The sequence below is a fragment of the Acomys russatus genome, chromosome 14, assembly GCF_903995435.1.
Source record: "Acomys russatus chromosome 14, mAcoRus1.1, whole genome shotgun sequence".
In the NCBI taxonomy this organism is placed as follows: Eukaryota; Metazoa; Chordata; class Mammalia; order Rodentia; family Muridae; genus Acomys; species Acomys russatus.
In genome coordinates, this window is record NC_067150.1 from 24,613,100 (window position 1) to 24,629,265 (window position 16,166).

Below are 16,166 nucleotides of genomic sequence, written 5' to 3' on the forward strand. Positions count from 1 at the left end.
TTCCCCCACACCCAGAACTCCCAGAGAAGAGAGCAGAGGAGGGTGGGAATACAAATGACCTTCCACTTAGTGTCTCCATCTCCCCACACAGCCACATAGTGATTGGTTTTCAAAATAGGTCCCGGTGGAGGTAGAGCATATGCTAGTTACCAGGGCTTGAAGAGAAGAGGCAAGCCCTTAATGAACATTTACTAGTATCCTAGTGCCTAAAGGAGATCGACAAGCAAGTGCTGGCTGCCTTCTAGCAGGGAGGACCAAGGGATAAGTGGGCAATAGAAAAGATAGACCACGAGTCACCCATGTGTAATTTGATCCTTGCCCTAGTACAGGGCACTGGAGTGGAAGGCTGAGTGTGGATCCACTGGAGAAAACACAGTCATGCGCTAAAGTTCCCATCTGGCGGGGAGAGAAGCCTGGGGACCTGCATGTGTCTCGAGACCTCAAGATGTTCACATCTTGGTAGAGTCTAGGGCTGGAGGGATGGCTCAGCGGTTAGGAGCACTTGTTCTCAGCTCCCACACAGTGGCACTCCAGTGCAGAGGGATTCGACGTGTTTAGGCACAGACATGCATGCGGTGCGCAGACATATATGCAGACCAAAAAAGTCATATACATAAAGTAAAATAAATAAATCTGCACAGAAGTAGTTTTCTTTTTTTTTTCCTCCAACAAGGAAGAAACCAAACAGAGGAAGGAGGCTTTCCTACCTAGTCTTTCTTGATAACCAGAAAATACTTGTGGGGAAAAAAATTTTGCTCTGAGTTGTATTGGGAAGAGATCACTGGCGGGGGGGGGGGGGGGGGTAGAAGAGGGTGGCATTTTAAGAATAAAGAAGATGGTGAGAAAAAGTTGGGGGGTTATGTTAGAGAAGTGGCTGCTCAAGGAAACAGGCTCCATTGTCAAAGGAAAGAGAAAGCTGGGTCAGGTCCAGCAGAGAAGAGGACTTTTTGTCTATTATCTTCTCCCCATAAAGAATCTCAGAAGAGCCCTCTAGGGCCTTGCAATTGGAAGACTGACCGATGCCTCTAACTCTACTGGGGCCCCTCCTTAACCAAGACAAAGGGTCTAAAATCCATTACGTGAATGGGTAAGAGATGGGTGTTTATAAATGAAAGGGAAAGTAGGCATATGAGAGGAATGTGTGTTAAGAGGAGTTACAGTTTACAAAGGCTTTGTGTCTGAGTGTTCAAAGAAGGCCCATAATTAAAGAGCGACTCAGCAATGAAAAGTTGTTTATTTAGAGCAAGAAATTCCTTTTCTACACCCGACAGCTTTGATGGTGGGATACGAGACTTCCAACCACATTTTATGTTCTCTATGATAGGTTTGAACAAGATCTTGCTGCCTGTCAATCAACATGGCAAACCCAGAGAAAGGAAACCTCCTCTCCACCCAGGAAACGTCAAATCTCCCTTCCCCGAACAGCTCATGCTGAGCGTGAAACCTCACCATGTGACCTTACTCAAAGACACTAGCATGTGTTGCACACTTGCTACAGGCTAAGCACTGCACCAGAAGTTTCATGTACATTGTCTTATTTAGTGCCTGTCTCCCGCATTTTGGGAAGACAGTCCAATTCAGTGACTTTCAGCAGGGGTTTCTAGTGAGGAAGTCAAGGCAGAGGGATATGATGGCAGGCAGCACAGGCGAGGTGGAAGTTAGGAGAACTCAGAACCCACACCTGTTTTTATTACTGATCTGAGTCTCAGAGTCCAGATGTCATGTCTGTGGAGTGAGCAGGGGTCAATCTGTCACAGAGCCTCATTGAGAAGTCTTCCATACATATATTTATGCCTATTTGACCAAGGCCCACAGAAAGCAGTGTAGCATAAGAGTAAAGGCTCAGGGTCAGTGTAATGACACATACATACATACATACATACATACATACGTACATACATACGTACATATATGTACATAGATGAAATTGATGTGATAGAACCCTTTACATGTGTGATAACAGACAGGGAGAGAGAAAGAGAGAGAGAGCAGAATCACAAATCTTTCACCAGCTGCCAGCTGCACAGTCCTGGGCACATTACAGTATTTCCCTAAGCTGTAGTTTCTCCATTGTTAAGATGCAGCAGGGGGCAAGGATAATACCTTAGCTCCAATAGTTGTGAAGATTAAATAACTAATACTTCCAAAGAATACAATAGTGTTTGGAACATGTAAAAAATGTCTCTTAAAGTAGTATCTACTAATACTAGCGCTATTATCGGATTTCGCCATCATCACTGCCACTACCAAGCGATACTAGGCCCTCCAGCTGGCATCATGGCCTTCTGAAGTTTTCCATCTTCACAACAGGCAAGGGAAGAAAGCATATGGAAACATTCTCCCCAGCCTCTGGTAAGGGACTGCCCGTGGCTTCAGCTGTCCAATATCCATGCTAAGACCCACAGCTACCACCTCCTTGCGTTTCTCTGCCCTCTACCATGTAATTATCCTACAAGGTAACACCTCCCCCAGAGAGAGGCTGTGTTGTCACTTTTAAACATCTCAGTTTGGTCTTTAATACCCTTGAAGTCTCAGCCAACATGCGGCTTCTCCGAGAGTTGTCTCCAAGCCACCCGACCTAAATGTCACAAAGTGGTTATGATGGCGTGTCTTGTTTAGATCCTAGCATTTATCTCTAGTTTTAGAAATTAATTTTCTTATTGCATTTATTGGTGAGTGTATAGGTGTGTGTTTGTATGTGTGACCGCCATAGCATATGTATGGAGATCACAAAACACCTTTCCGGAATCTGTTCTCTCCTGCCACCTTGTGGGGTCTGAGGATGGAACTCAGGCCACTAGGCCCTGTGCAGAAGCACATCTACCCACTGAGCCATCTCTTTGGCCCTGGATGTTTATTTCATTAGAATGAGGGTTGGGACCTCATGTGCCTTGCTCATTATTCTTTGCCTAGGGGCCTGGCATAATGCTGGGCTCTCTGGACTCTCCATACATACTGATTGAACGACTAAACCTACTCTGTGCTCAGCTTAGTGACCCAAGTCTATAAATAGTTGACAAGCTATTTCACCTCCTACAAAATGGGGTAAACCTGCTCCATGAAGTAGACTCCCCAATGTACTGCTTTTGCAATTCTTCATGCCTCCCCTCCACCTCTCTAGAACAAACTGGAGTCCACTACCCCATCACCTAACCCAAAACCTGCAACTCAAGTTCAAATGAATACATGGGTTTGTATAAAGGCAGCCAGCCAGCCAACTAGCTGTCTTACCCAGCTCATGAGCTTACCTTTCCTTATACTGCCTGAACACTGAACACCTGCTCTAACCTAACCAACCAGCAGCTTGGCTGCTTCATGTAGCTCTTACCATATAAATAGCTCTATGGAAGCCATTTCTCCTGCATAGGCTATCCTCTTAATCTCACCTATGCCCATCTATAAAGGACAGAAGCCCCTTGAATACCGAACTCATACAGGAAGATTCTGTTTGCTTGCCCTTTTCTAATTGTGTTGAGCCATATCCTGAGTCAGGGCTACAGTCATCATACCCTGGAGACTCATCAAGATCAGGGCTCCTTTTCCTTCTGTGTCAGTTTCCAAGATGGTTTCCAGCACAGGGGTTGACTCCATGGCTGGGCCAGGTTCATTCAGGAGGTCCCAGGGAGATCAGCTCATAAGGGAAGCATCAAGGCCAGAGGTTCAGCCACAATCGGGTTAGATTTCATTCACTTCCTTCAGGCAAGGCTGGTGATTTTCTAACATAAATACCAAAGATGACTGTGTTGGCCTGAGGCATCCTGGGAGTCCTTCCCAAAACACCAAGATGAATCAAAAATAAGACCACGGAGACTAGGAGAGCAAGCAATGTACTGGTTAGACAAGATTTTCCTGGAAAGGAAAGTAATTGATATCTCATTTTGATTTCTCAGATTGGTGATTATAAATCACCAAGTGAGGATTTCAACAATGCTTTACACCACAACATGAAAATAGACTTATGAACTTATCAGTTCATCCCTTGTAGTTTATGTCTTTACCATTCTTTGTCAAAGATCACTAAAAGTCATAGGAGTCTCGTTTGCTCATCATGGACTCTACACCAAAGAGAAAAAAGCAAAGCAAACAGGATGTAGGTGGGCTCAGCCTTGGGGAGCACCTTGGGGGACCAAGAGAAGGCTAAGCATGGAGTTGAGACCTTCACTGGCTTCCACTACTACTTGGTCTCTCCACTATTCTCCTTCCAGAAGTGGGGAGAGCTGGAGCAGCTGGAGGCTCATCTAAGCTCTATGAATTACAGCTCTGGGCCTGGGCCCATTCTTCATTGCTCAAGGAAATGTTTAACTCTATTTTCCCTCTGAGCCACCCACTCGTGTTCTTTTCTCTGGGTTTAAGAGCTTAAGTAGAAGTTCCTCTGGCGCTTCCAGTCCTAGTTCCTTTGAATACTAGATGAGAACAAAGGGTCTTGATTGGCCTTACGCAAACTCAACAAGTAATTCCAGACCGTGTCCTTCTTCTGACCTAAACTCCACTCCTATAGTCTTAAATACCAGCCACCACCCCCGTAGCTCAGGCTCCCCAACACAACCATTTATTTTATAGCTTTACATGTACACACCCCAATGTCAATTACTTTGGACTTCTTGGCTACATAATCACACCTTTGGCTTTCAGCTGGCTGGATGCCTTCAAATGAAGATGAACTGAAATGTAAGTTCTCAACTCCTACCTAGAGACTTCAAAGGCAAATTCAATTGTCCTGCCAAACAAACTTCTGTCTCCTCTGCTCATCCATTATACTCCTTTTTTCCAAGCTCTGTGTTAGAACCCTTAAGATTGGACTTGACCTAGAGCTCCATCTTGTTAGTAATAAAGAACAACCTGTAGACCTTGGATGAAGCTCCAAGACAAAATCCACCGTTCCAGAGGACAAGATGGTGAGAAAGGGACATATTGTACAGTAGGAGTGGGGAGCGGGAAGGGGAAATTGGAGTGGATATGACCAAGATATATTGAATACCTGTATAAAATTGTTAAAAATTAAAGACAATCTCTTAAAAAATTTTTTTATCATTCTCCAGAAGTAAATTTGTTTCCTTCACCAGCTCATTCTTCTTTCTAATAAAATACTAAGAACATTCAAAAGTCTATAAAATTAGAATTCATACATATTATCTTGTGTTACCCTTTTAAATCCTCTGGAGAAAGGGTTGATAAGAGTCATTAATACCTCTACTTTGGGTAAGATAAACTTAGCTTTGGACTAGCAAGATGGCTCAGTGGATAGAAAAATTTGTAAGCAAGTCTGCCGACCTAAGTTCCACCCTGAAGCCTATAATGGAAGGAGATAGCCACTCGTAGAAGTTGTCCGCCAACCTCCACACGCACACCACAGCACACACATGCTCACTCGCTCTCTCATATCACATACACACATCACAGACATACACATTCACTAATAATAAACAAGAATAACAAATATTTTAAATAACACACTATTTAAGCAAAAAAAGAAAATGACTGACAAAATTCACCTCATTGAGGAGTAACAGAAATAAGATCATTTATTTTTCATTAAGTTCTACGCAGGGATTCCTCAGCCTTCAGTGTTGCCATGGTCACTATCTTCTGTGTCCATCCATAGGCAGCTCTACATCTTCCTTCCAGTCACATACTCTTTCTCACACTCCTTAAACACTACAAATAGGCTTAAAAGGAATTCCTAAGAATCCAGTGATTAATAGCTTGGGTCAACAAGTAACATAAAAGTCCTAAAGTGGCTTAGTCTGCCTTCTTTGTAGCTTCTACAAAAACCTCCAATGAACTCTCAGAATAGAATGGCACTGTTCAAGGTGGAGTCCAAGAACGTATTTTCCACGGTCTTCACTTTCAATCCTCTCTCCGTGCACAGTGCCACTGAGAGGACTGGACTTACTGGAAATCAGAGACCACCAGGGCTCCAGTGCAAGGATTCTTAATAACTTGGGAACCTCAGAGAGCATCATAAACCATGAGGAGCCTCCCTCTGAAAGAACACCCAAATGTACACACAGTCCCTCAAAAAAAAAAAAAAAAAAAAAAAAAAAAAATATATATATATATATATATATATATATATATATATATATATATATTTACTTCTAGAAGGATAGCTAGACCTGTCCATGCCCAAAAAGCAGAAAAAACTCTTCTCCAAAAGAAAGATAATTGATTAGATGTTTGAAATTTTATTAAGGGCTTGTGCTAAGTGTAAATGCAATGAGCTGCCCCTTCTTCCAAGGTGGGGAGAGAAGAGCACAGAACAGGCCAACTACAGGTCAGCAAGCTGGAGCCCAGGCAGCTCTGTTTGAACCTGCTTTATTTGGAGGCACTAGCTACGTGCCCCAGTCTCCTGGAGTTTTGAGTTCCTTGTTGTATTCCTAAGAGACAGTATTCTTATTATCACAAGCACAGACACACCAGATCCACAGAGTATCAGCATTTGGGACTCACAGTTAGAAAGTGCCATACAGTTCTCACTTCCGGAGTTTGAAATGTATTTGTTCTGCCAAGAAAAGCTAAGATGAGTTGTGGATTCGTGCTCACTTTGTTTAGGTAAAATTAGAGGGCAAGGTATATATCCTGTGCAAACCCAAAAGCAACAAACACTTCCTTGTCCTCTGCTCCTGTCTCCTGGAGAACACTGCCTCCCCTCTGTGCTCACGTTCCCTGACTGCTCCTCCCCCCTCCCCCATGCCACTCTGCTTTCTGTGGCTCTCTCACTCTTCCCACACATCCTCACTCCCTTTTCTCAGAATGGTGTTGCCAGCATCTCATTCACACTGATGTGAAAGTCATAACAGCTCGAAAGCAGTTCCCATTAGTACATATGTATTTACACCTTAAAAGAATCAAACTGTTTTTCAAAGTCAAGTTCTGATGGTAGAACATCAGATAGTGCTCAGAAAGGACACAGCCTTTAGGATGGGAGGAGAGACACCCCCATAGGAAGAGCTGCTGTCAGCAGACTCGCAGGTTGTACACAACTCTAGAGCGCATGATTCTCATCAATGAGGACCAACAGGGGTAAAACACACAGGGCAGCAGGTGAACCCACCTGCTAAGTGTGTCCCACCCCTCCATCATTTTCCTGACACCAACAGGGCTGTGGTGGGGAGGCATCTTCTGCCCTCAACTCTTTTGTCTGGCAGCTCGTTTTGAGCACTGTGCTCCTCTCTCAGGAAGGTTGTTTTTGGTACTAACGTAATGGATACACGTCGCCTTCCTCCCAGCTTCACGCCTCTGCATTTTGCTCCGGAAGTGGAAAAGTGAGCGAACCACGGGAATAAGCCTCGTGCGTGGCCGAGGTGAAAGCGGAAGTGGAGGTGAATTTTACTACTGAGCGCCCACAACCCGGTATGGATGAGTCCTGTAGGTACTCTGCTCTTCCACAGGATGCAGGTTTGATTTCCAGCACCCACGCAACAGCTCACAGCTATCTGTACCTCCAGTTCCGGGAGATCAGATGCTTTCTTCTGGTCGCCACAGGCACCGGGCACACACGCTATGTACAGACATGCAGGCAGAGCATCCATGTCAGCCTACCTCCACATGCTGGGATCTGTTCTGCTTGAGTTTGCGTGGTGCTTGTACATGGTGTCATAATTGCTGTGAGTTCATCTGTGCAGCTACCCGTATTGTCCGGAGGACACTTTTGGTTTAGCCACCCACCACCTCTGGCCCGGATAGCCATTCCACCCATTCTTCCATAACAATCACTGAGCCTTGGGGCGGGGAGTGCTTGGGGGACATAATACAGATGCCTCAGGTAGGCCTGAGAATCCTGCAGTCTCCTATTCTCTGCACCTTGGACAGTTAAAGGTCTTCGTGTTAACCACATAGATTACTGCAATGCCATCATGTCGTGTGTCTGCTTAAAAGCCTTGGTGCATCTACACTGCCACCTGGCAGAGTTCGCAGTACGGAAGCTCAGGAATGCATCTTTTCCTGCACTGGCGTGCACTGGTGCTGCTAACTCCTCCAGTGGTGTTCCTCGGTTGTCTCCTGCGCTGCACACCTGTGAGGCTGCTTCCTGTTTCTAGTGCTGAGGATTTCACTGGGGCCTTGAGCATGACAGGCAAGTGCTCTCCCACAGAGCTACATTTCCAGCCCTTGGCTTTTAATCAGCCTAACATCTAAGGTGCAAGTCTCCTGCCCACCTAGTGCTGGGATTACTGGCTTGCTACATATATCCAGCTATTTCTTTTCCTTTAACAGACCCACCAGACACTTTAATGTCTATGTGAGAGAGAGCATCTACATGCATGCACACATCTGTACCTTTCTTAAAAGAGTTTTCTTCTTCTAGGGCCTAGTAAACTACTCATTCATTAAAGTTAAGAAGAAAAGAAAAACATTTGGATGGACCCCTTCCCAACCTGCTCTCTTCCCAGCACAGCACTCTCTCTCTCTCTCTCTCTCTCTCTCTCTCTCTCTCTCTCTCTCTCTCTGCTCCACTAACTCAGTGATTGGGTCCACTGGCAGCGTCCGCTGCACTCCCGTTCTCTGCACCAGAGATCCTCACACAGCTTCATTCCTGCGCCTGTAATACCATATGACAGTTACTTGACCATTTCAAGGCAGACCAGGGGCAGTCTTAGTGAAATAAAAAACAGGACACCAGAAATGCCTTTTTGCCTTTCTTTGTCCCAAAGTCTAGAACCAGTTCTGGCACACAGTAGATTTATGGAGTGACTAAAAGTGCAGTTATAGGTGATGAGTGCCAGGGAAAGGAAAGGCAGAAAGGAAGAAACTTTAGAAAGAAAAAAAAAAACAATGAGTAAAGTCAAGAAGAAGAGAAGAGAATGAGATAAAAGCTGGGGGTGAAGCAAGAAAAAAGTAAGAACGAAGAAATAGAAAGATGAGCCTTGTCTCCTATCACCACTCAAATATGTGTGTGTGCGCGCACATGTATAAATAAATAGGTGAGTAGAGATGTTGAGTGTAATTGAGAATCTGTCCACACACACAATCAAGATTCCAAGAAAAGCCTTCAACATTTGAAGCTTCAGTGTTACTTAAATCTTTGTACTGGTCACTCACCCGTGGCCCTATCGCCTCCTCCCTCCTCTCTTCATGAGGCTATAAGCCCTACTCTCTTTCTGTGTCCTGGGGCCTGGCTTCTTTCCCAATTGCCTTTAAGACAAACAAAAGATAGATCCACGTTCTCAATGAGCTCATATAATCCAAGGCACTCCTTTGTAGGCAGTAATTATAACTAAAATCAGAAGGGTTCAAATTCTTCCATGATGGAAGATTCTTCACTGATGAAAACAAACATAAAGGCCTAGAGAAATGGCTCTGCAGGTAAGACACTAACTGTTCTTGTAGAAGACCCTGGTTAACTTACCAGCACCGTATCCAAAGACTCACAGCTACCTCTAAGTCCAGTTTCAGGGGATCCACCATCCTGTGGCCTCTTCTAGAACCTGCATATGGTGCACATAAATGCATATAGGCACACACACATACACGCAAATAGAAAATAATTCTTTTTTAAAAGAAGGCCATGATAAAAGGAAGAGGTCAGAATGAAGGTGCACAGTCCACCATATAAGGGAATGCTGAAATACAGTACAGCCCCTGCACTCTGATGAGCCGGGTTTTGCTGGCAGCCCTCTCAACAGACATTGGCTCTGGGTCACACCACGCACAGATGTGACACGGAGACAACCTGTACTGAGAACCTCAAGGCCCAGGCTAATCTTCTGTCAGCCATGCGGCTCTGGTTAGATGACTTGCTCATAAGTCTCAGTCCTCTCTGTCAGGAAAGGGGCTCTTAGGTCCTGTCTCCCTACAGTGTCTATGCCTCTCTTTGAAATTCTTTAATGAAAACAAGCAGGATAAGACCCAAACAGACTGGACAGCCTAGAAGGACATTGGGGGGGGGGGGGATAACCCCTGCAGTGTAAGGAAGTAAGGCTGGGAGACAGGTGAAGAATTTGTAATAAGCAAAATGACTCAAGACACAACAAATCATAGAAACTACATGTTTTTACCCAAAATCGAAAGAGTCTCCCACTATTCAATAATATTTGATAATTCCAACAAGTGAGTCCTACAAGTTCATCTCTCGTGCACTTCAGGAATCCTTTTTTTTTTTTTTTTTTTTTTTTTTTTTTTTTTTTAACACTCTTGCATGTGTCTCTTTCTATTGCTTGAATACTTCCACTGGCCTATTAAAATTACAGAGTTCTGCCTAGGTGCAGGAAGCAGTGGGCAGCACAGCTGCTGAGGACCCGGTGTGTAGCCCTGGCCCCTCCCGTGCTGCCCTGACAGTGCCTGAAAGCCTTTCATTCTCTCTTTCCTCCACTCTCTTACAACTTGAACATTCCTTGAAGCTGTGATCCTCAAGCCTGCATGTTCCTGACTTATGGATTCTCTACCAGTTCTCAAGCAGAAGGTCAGCTGAGAGCTCCAGGCCACTCTAGACTTGAGAGCTGGGTGGAAAGGTGGTGAGATTTATTCCAGATGGTTTACAACTGTTCTCCCAGGACAGATATGAGAACAGATGATGATCATGTTGATACTGGTGGTGGTGGTCATGGTGGTGATGTTGGTGGTGGTGATGGTGCTGGTGGTACTGGTGCTGGTGCTGGTGGTGATCGTGGTGGTGGTGATGGTGGTGATGGTGGTGGTGGTGATGGTGCTGGTGGTGGTGGTGATCGTGGTGGTGATGGTGCTGGTGGTGGTGGTGATCGTGGTGGTGATGGTGATGGTGGTGGTGGTGGTGGTGGTGGTGGTGGTGGTGGTGATGGTGCTGGTGGTGCTGGTGGTAGTGGTGATGGTGGTGATGGTGGTGGTGGTGATGGTGATGGTGGTGGTGGTGGTGGTGGTGGTGGTGGTGATCGTGGTGGTGGTGGTGATGGTGGTGGTGGTGATCGTGGTGGTGATGGTGATGGTGGTGGTGGTGGTGGTGGTGGTGATGGTGCTGGTGGTGCTGGTGGTAGTGGTGATGGTGGTGATGGTGGTGGTGGTGATGGTGATGGTGGTGGTGGTGATGGTGGTGGTGGTGGTGATGGTGGTGGTAAGGATGGTGGTGGTGACATATATACTCTTACATGTGTCATGGCACTTCACCTTCGAACTTATTGTAATTATATTTATAAATGACTCAGTAGCTTTTACATCAATGTCCTTGATAATCTTGACTAAGCACCTTGCCATGTCTGAAAAATCATTGTCTATCCTGAAGTACGTACAGTACCTACTCCTTTCCCTCATCTCCCCTTTCCTTTCAAAACAAGGCTAAATGGGTGCAAAGTCAGGTGTGTGTGTGTGTGTGTGTGTGTGTGTGTGTGTGTGTGTGTGTGTTTAAGAAATGGTTACATGCAGAGGAGACATGGTTTAAAGAGGTTTCAGACCCTCTTATAGCAGCTACAAAAGGTAAATGTAACAAGACTCCCATCTGGTGGTTGTAATAAATAGTGACAATTTAGGGAACCGTGTTGCTTGGTTTAGTAATTAATTGGGTGTACAGGAGCCAGGGCATTCTTGAGACTGGGGTGGTCTTAGGCATTGAAAACATTTCAGCTTTTGCTGCCCTCCTAGACAGCCTTTGGAGTTGATAAAGACCATAGATGGAAGTAAAGAAAATCTAGTAGGAAACATTAAATAAGATGGACAGCTTACCTCCTTCAATGAATAGCTGTTGGGAATCTGGTGAACACATAGCTTTCTGATCCGTATAACTAGGAAGAACTGCTCCTTCTTATCTCTCACAGGACAGCTACTTCTAGAAATACCAAGTTCCACCAGTGCCACCTTCTGGCCACATGCAGCCCCATAACTATAGCCATAGTTATAACCTATATTGCTCAAAGGCCCAAGTAACTCTTACAAGTCAGTTACATAGTAATCACAGACTGTATTCATGGATGCATTTTATTTGGAACCCTAGGCAGACGTGTGTGTGTGTGTGTGTGTGTTACCCACGCACTGTCCGTTAGACTGACTTGGAGGGCAGGGGACCATCTCTTAAGCAACTTTGTGCACACATTAGCAGACACCGAAAACACAAACAGCAAGCAGGGTTATTGGTACCTTTGTTTCTTGGTGTATTCAAAACAATTAAACTCTTGTTAGGAAGAAAAGGTAAATATCACCATATGGTTGCTTGCGCTTTTCTCGCTGATCCTGATAACGCAATTGGAAGCACACCCTTAGGAATTCCCCGAGAATGCCGCGTAAGCCAGGTGAGAGCGGGCGTTAATCGGAGTAAGTGGTTCTTTGCCAGAGTGGGCCTTGAGGGCATGAACAAATGGTTTTGAAAACACTGAATTTGATTCCAGAGGTTTCACTCAGGACTAAGAAAGAACCGAGCAGATAGAGGTTCCCGTGGAACCTCTCTTACACACGAGTGACTAACACCAAAGCCCATGTGCTGGAGGAAACAGAAGGTGTGAGTCAACACAAAATCAATGCTAGAAAAGGAGCGTGGCCTGCCTGGGATGTGCAGTCAGTGGGCAGAGGGGGCCTGTGAAGTCCTTTCTCCACTAACCGACAGGTGGAGTCGTAGCCATCATATGACAGTTAGCATGACAGAAAGTGAATGTGAACATGACTTGTGGCACAAAAGGCTTAGAAAGAATGACCGTTCTTACATTTAGGGGCTATAGCTGGACTTTGAGAGAAGCCCCCTCCTTTTTTTCCATTTCTTTGAAATCTTGAAAGAAGGGCCAGGCTCCAGAACAAGAGACTTCTAAGCATCCTCCCAAAGAAGGACACTGGTCCACTGGTCCCCCAACATTTCTTTTTAGCTCTATGATACCTTAGTGAACTCTGTGAGATGTTATTCCCCAAAAGATGTTCTATTTAACTAGCAGTTTGTACATGTGACTTTGGTGAAGGGTCCTGTGTTATTATCCAGGAAACCCTGCGTGTGTTATTTAAATGCCCCAAGCCTGCGTCTTCACCTGTGTAATTGCCTCATCAGTTCAGTGCTTAGTTACAACAAGCACTCAAAGGATGCCAGCAATTGCCACTAAGGAACAAATGATAACAAGCAAATAAAAATGAGCATATTAGACAATGCCTCGCCCACAATTGACAGTGTTAATGAAACAGTACAAATTACAAAGGAAACTTTGGGGGGCAGTGCCGTCTACCTCCCTGTAGAAGGCGCCGTGGCATTTATGGTTGGAAGGCCACTATCAGTTTAAATCACTGAAACCTGTATTTTCCTGCCTCTCTAAAATGCAAGTGGAAGTGGATTAGTTGACCATTCATGTTTCTCCTAGTTCTGAAGTAATTTGGAAGCCTAGAGACCACCAAAATTTAGTACACAGTACAAAGTTATGGGGTAAGCAGTGTATAAAATCCTTGTGATAAACAGAAATAGTATGAATTAACTATAAAAACTTAAAGTTCAGATTGGAAAGATGGCCCACCCAGTTAAGAGAGCTTGCTGCATAGTCGTGAGCACCCATGCAAGCTCCATGTCCCTCATAACCAGACCCAAGGAAAATGGAGACAGGAACTTCTCTGGGGCTTGCTAGCTTCCAGCCTAGCCAATGAAAGGCAAGTCCCAGGCTCAGTGAGAGACCCTGCCTCAAAAGAATAGGTGGAGACTGGTTAGATGGGCTATGCAGTGCCTTCTTCTGGCCTCCAAAGTTGTGCAGAGCATTCACAAATACACATACACTTACACAAACACACACAAAAGTGAATGAATATTTTAAGAAAACAAAGGGTCTGGAGAGATAGGTCAATGATTAAAAGCACTGGCTACTCTTCCAGACAACCTCACTTTGATTCCCAGCACCCACATGGCAGCTTACAACTGTCTGTAACTCCAAATCCAGGGGATCCAATGGCCTCGTCTGACCTCCATGGGCACACATGTGGTCCATATACATACATGTGGGCAAAACACTCATACCTATAAAATAAAATAAATAAATCTAAACACATTTTAAGAAAACTAAAAACAACTTAAAATTTACATAAGCTTACAGCATACGCCAGTACAAAAGCAACTAATTGTTTAAATGTTAATTAAATAACGAATGGCTGCTAAATATAGATTTAAAGACAAAACAAAGACATCGTGACTTTTCAAATAATTTCCCATTCATATTCATAGCAAAAAAAGTTATTTTGAGCTTCTTACTTCCTAAGAATCACATATGTGGCATCTACATCCCACACTCCAAAGTTTTTGTTTTGTTTTATTTTGTCTTGTTTTTCTAGACAGAGTTTCTCTGTTTTAGCCCTGGCTATCCCGAAACTCATTCTGTAGACCATGCTAGCCATGAACTCACAGAAATCTGCCTGCTTCTGCTTCCCAAGTGCTGGGATTAAAGGCATGGGCCACCGCCACCTAGCTTTTATTTTTTGGTTTTTTGTTGTTTTTTTTTTTTTTTAAGATTTATTTATTTATTATGTATAGTGTTCTGCCTGCATGTGTACCTGTACACCAGATGAGGGCACCAGATTTCATTATAGACAGTTGTGAGCCACAATATGGTTGCTGGGAATTGAACTCAGGACCTTTGAAAGAGCAGCCAATGCTCTTAACTTCTGAGCCTTCTCTCCAGCCCCCCACACTCCAAACTTGAGAAATTCAGACTAATACTGTTTTACATTAGCCAGCAACCCCCCCCCCTTTTTTTTTTTACTCATTCAGTCTGACCCCTTTACAGCTCAAATGCAAAGTGCCCATGAATATCTCTTGCCAGTAAACTTTGGTATGAATACTGAAGCTTGACTTTAATGGCATTTTCAGGGTTGTGAAATATTAATGGTCTATTTTTTTATATTTAGCTCTTAAAATATATAAAACATTTTATTTAGCATGTGGGATGTACAAAAGTCTTGGTCTGTACATCACAGTTTGCCAAGCTTTTTGGCAATTACATTCTTTGATGATAAAAAATGGTAATGTAGGAATTCCATAATTGGCCCATTTGGGATTTTCACTGGTGGGCTGTGATAGTGTTTGTTTTGCTGTACTGGTTTCACCCACCATGCTTCTCAGGGTCTTCTCTGCAACCCACCCACCATCCCTGCAAGGCTTGGCTTAATCATAGCTAAGGTAGGGGTGACACCTTGTGGTCACATTGCAAATGGCAGGCATTTCCTGGAAGTTACCATGGAGGCGCAACCTCCGGGAAGGGTGAATTCAGCAGGCCTCTTCACCTGCCAACCTGGCTGCCTCCTGGGATAGTCTGCCAGGCAGCAATTGTTGTGTGACAGTAGTTGTGGTTGTTGGTGAAAAGGGACATTATAAAGTTCACAATTCAGTGTCTGACTGTCTCCAAAAAGGGCATCCAAAGGCGGGTCTGTCTTACGACAGTAGCTGCCACAATTTCCAGAACCTTCCCAAATGATTAAACACAAGCAACATTTCGTCCCCCAGCCTGGTTATCTAAGGATAGAAGAGAAGCTGGGCGCTCTTCTCGGATAGCCATAAAGGGGGAAGAAAGCACACGTGGCGGACCTAACTACTACTAAAAACCAGAAGCTGAAAGGCAGGCATGAGGCCACAGCATCTCTGACCTCAGCACTCAGGAGGCTAAGGTGAGAGACTAAGAAGTCTGTGGCCAGCCAGGCAGTGACTGTCTCAAGAAAGAAACGAACCTCAATGACGATGACAACAACAACAACAACAACCAAAAAAAAAAGTTCCACACCGGAAAACAGTGAGCAAAGGACTTAATGGCAAAGACCAGTAATTGAAAAGTGATCCCAGCCCTGAGACGAAGGGGATTACTCATTTTTCTGTACAGGTCACACTGTCCCAGGGGTGTTAAACTGCAGTGGAGTGGGATGGGTATTTTGTTCATTTTTGGTAATACAGTGATGTTTTCCATTCTCCTTCCCCTAGCAGCGTTTCTCCCAAACTTCCAGTTCTCTGGCAGGGAAGGAGGGAGATTCTGCATCTTGAAGGTTCTCAACCACCCCCTTTGTATTGCTATAAAAGCAGAGAGGACTTGCAGTGTCTGTGGCTTCTTCTTCTGTTTTGCAGCAACCTAAGTCACTTTAATAGCCTCCTCTCTGTAGGTAACAAGCCCTGAGAGTCTCGCATGTACGTCAACCCTTCACAGCTACAGAAACAGATACGGTGGGCTAGAGGAAGTAAGTGTGGGCACCCTCAGCATGAGCAAAAAGGCTGTGCAGTTGGGGGTAGGTGAGCTGGTAAACGCTGTGTCCTCTACGCTGGCCACTCA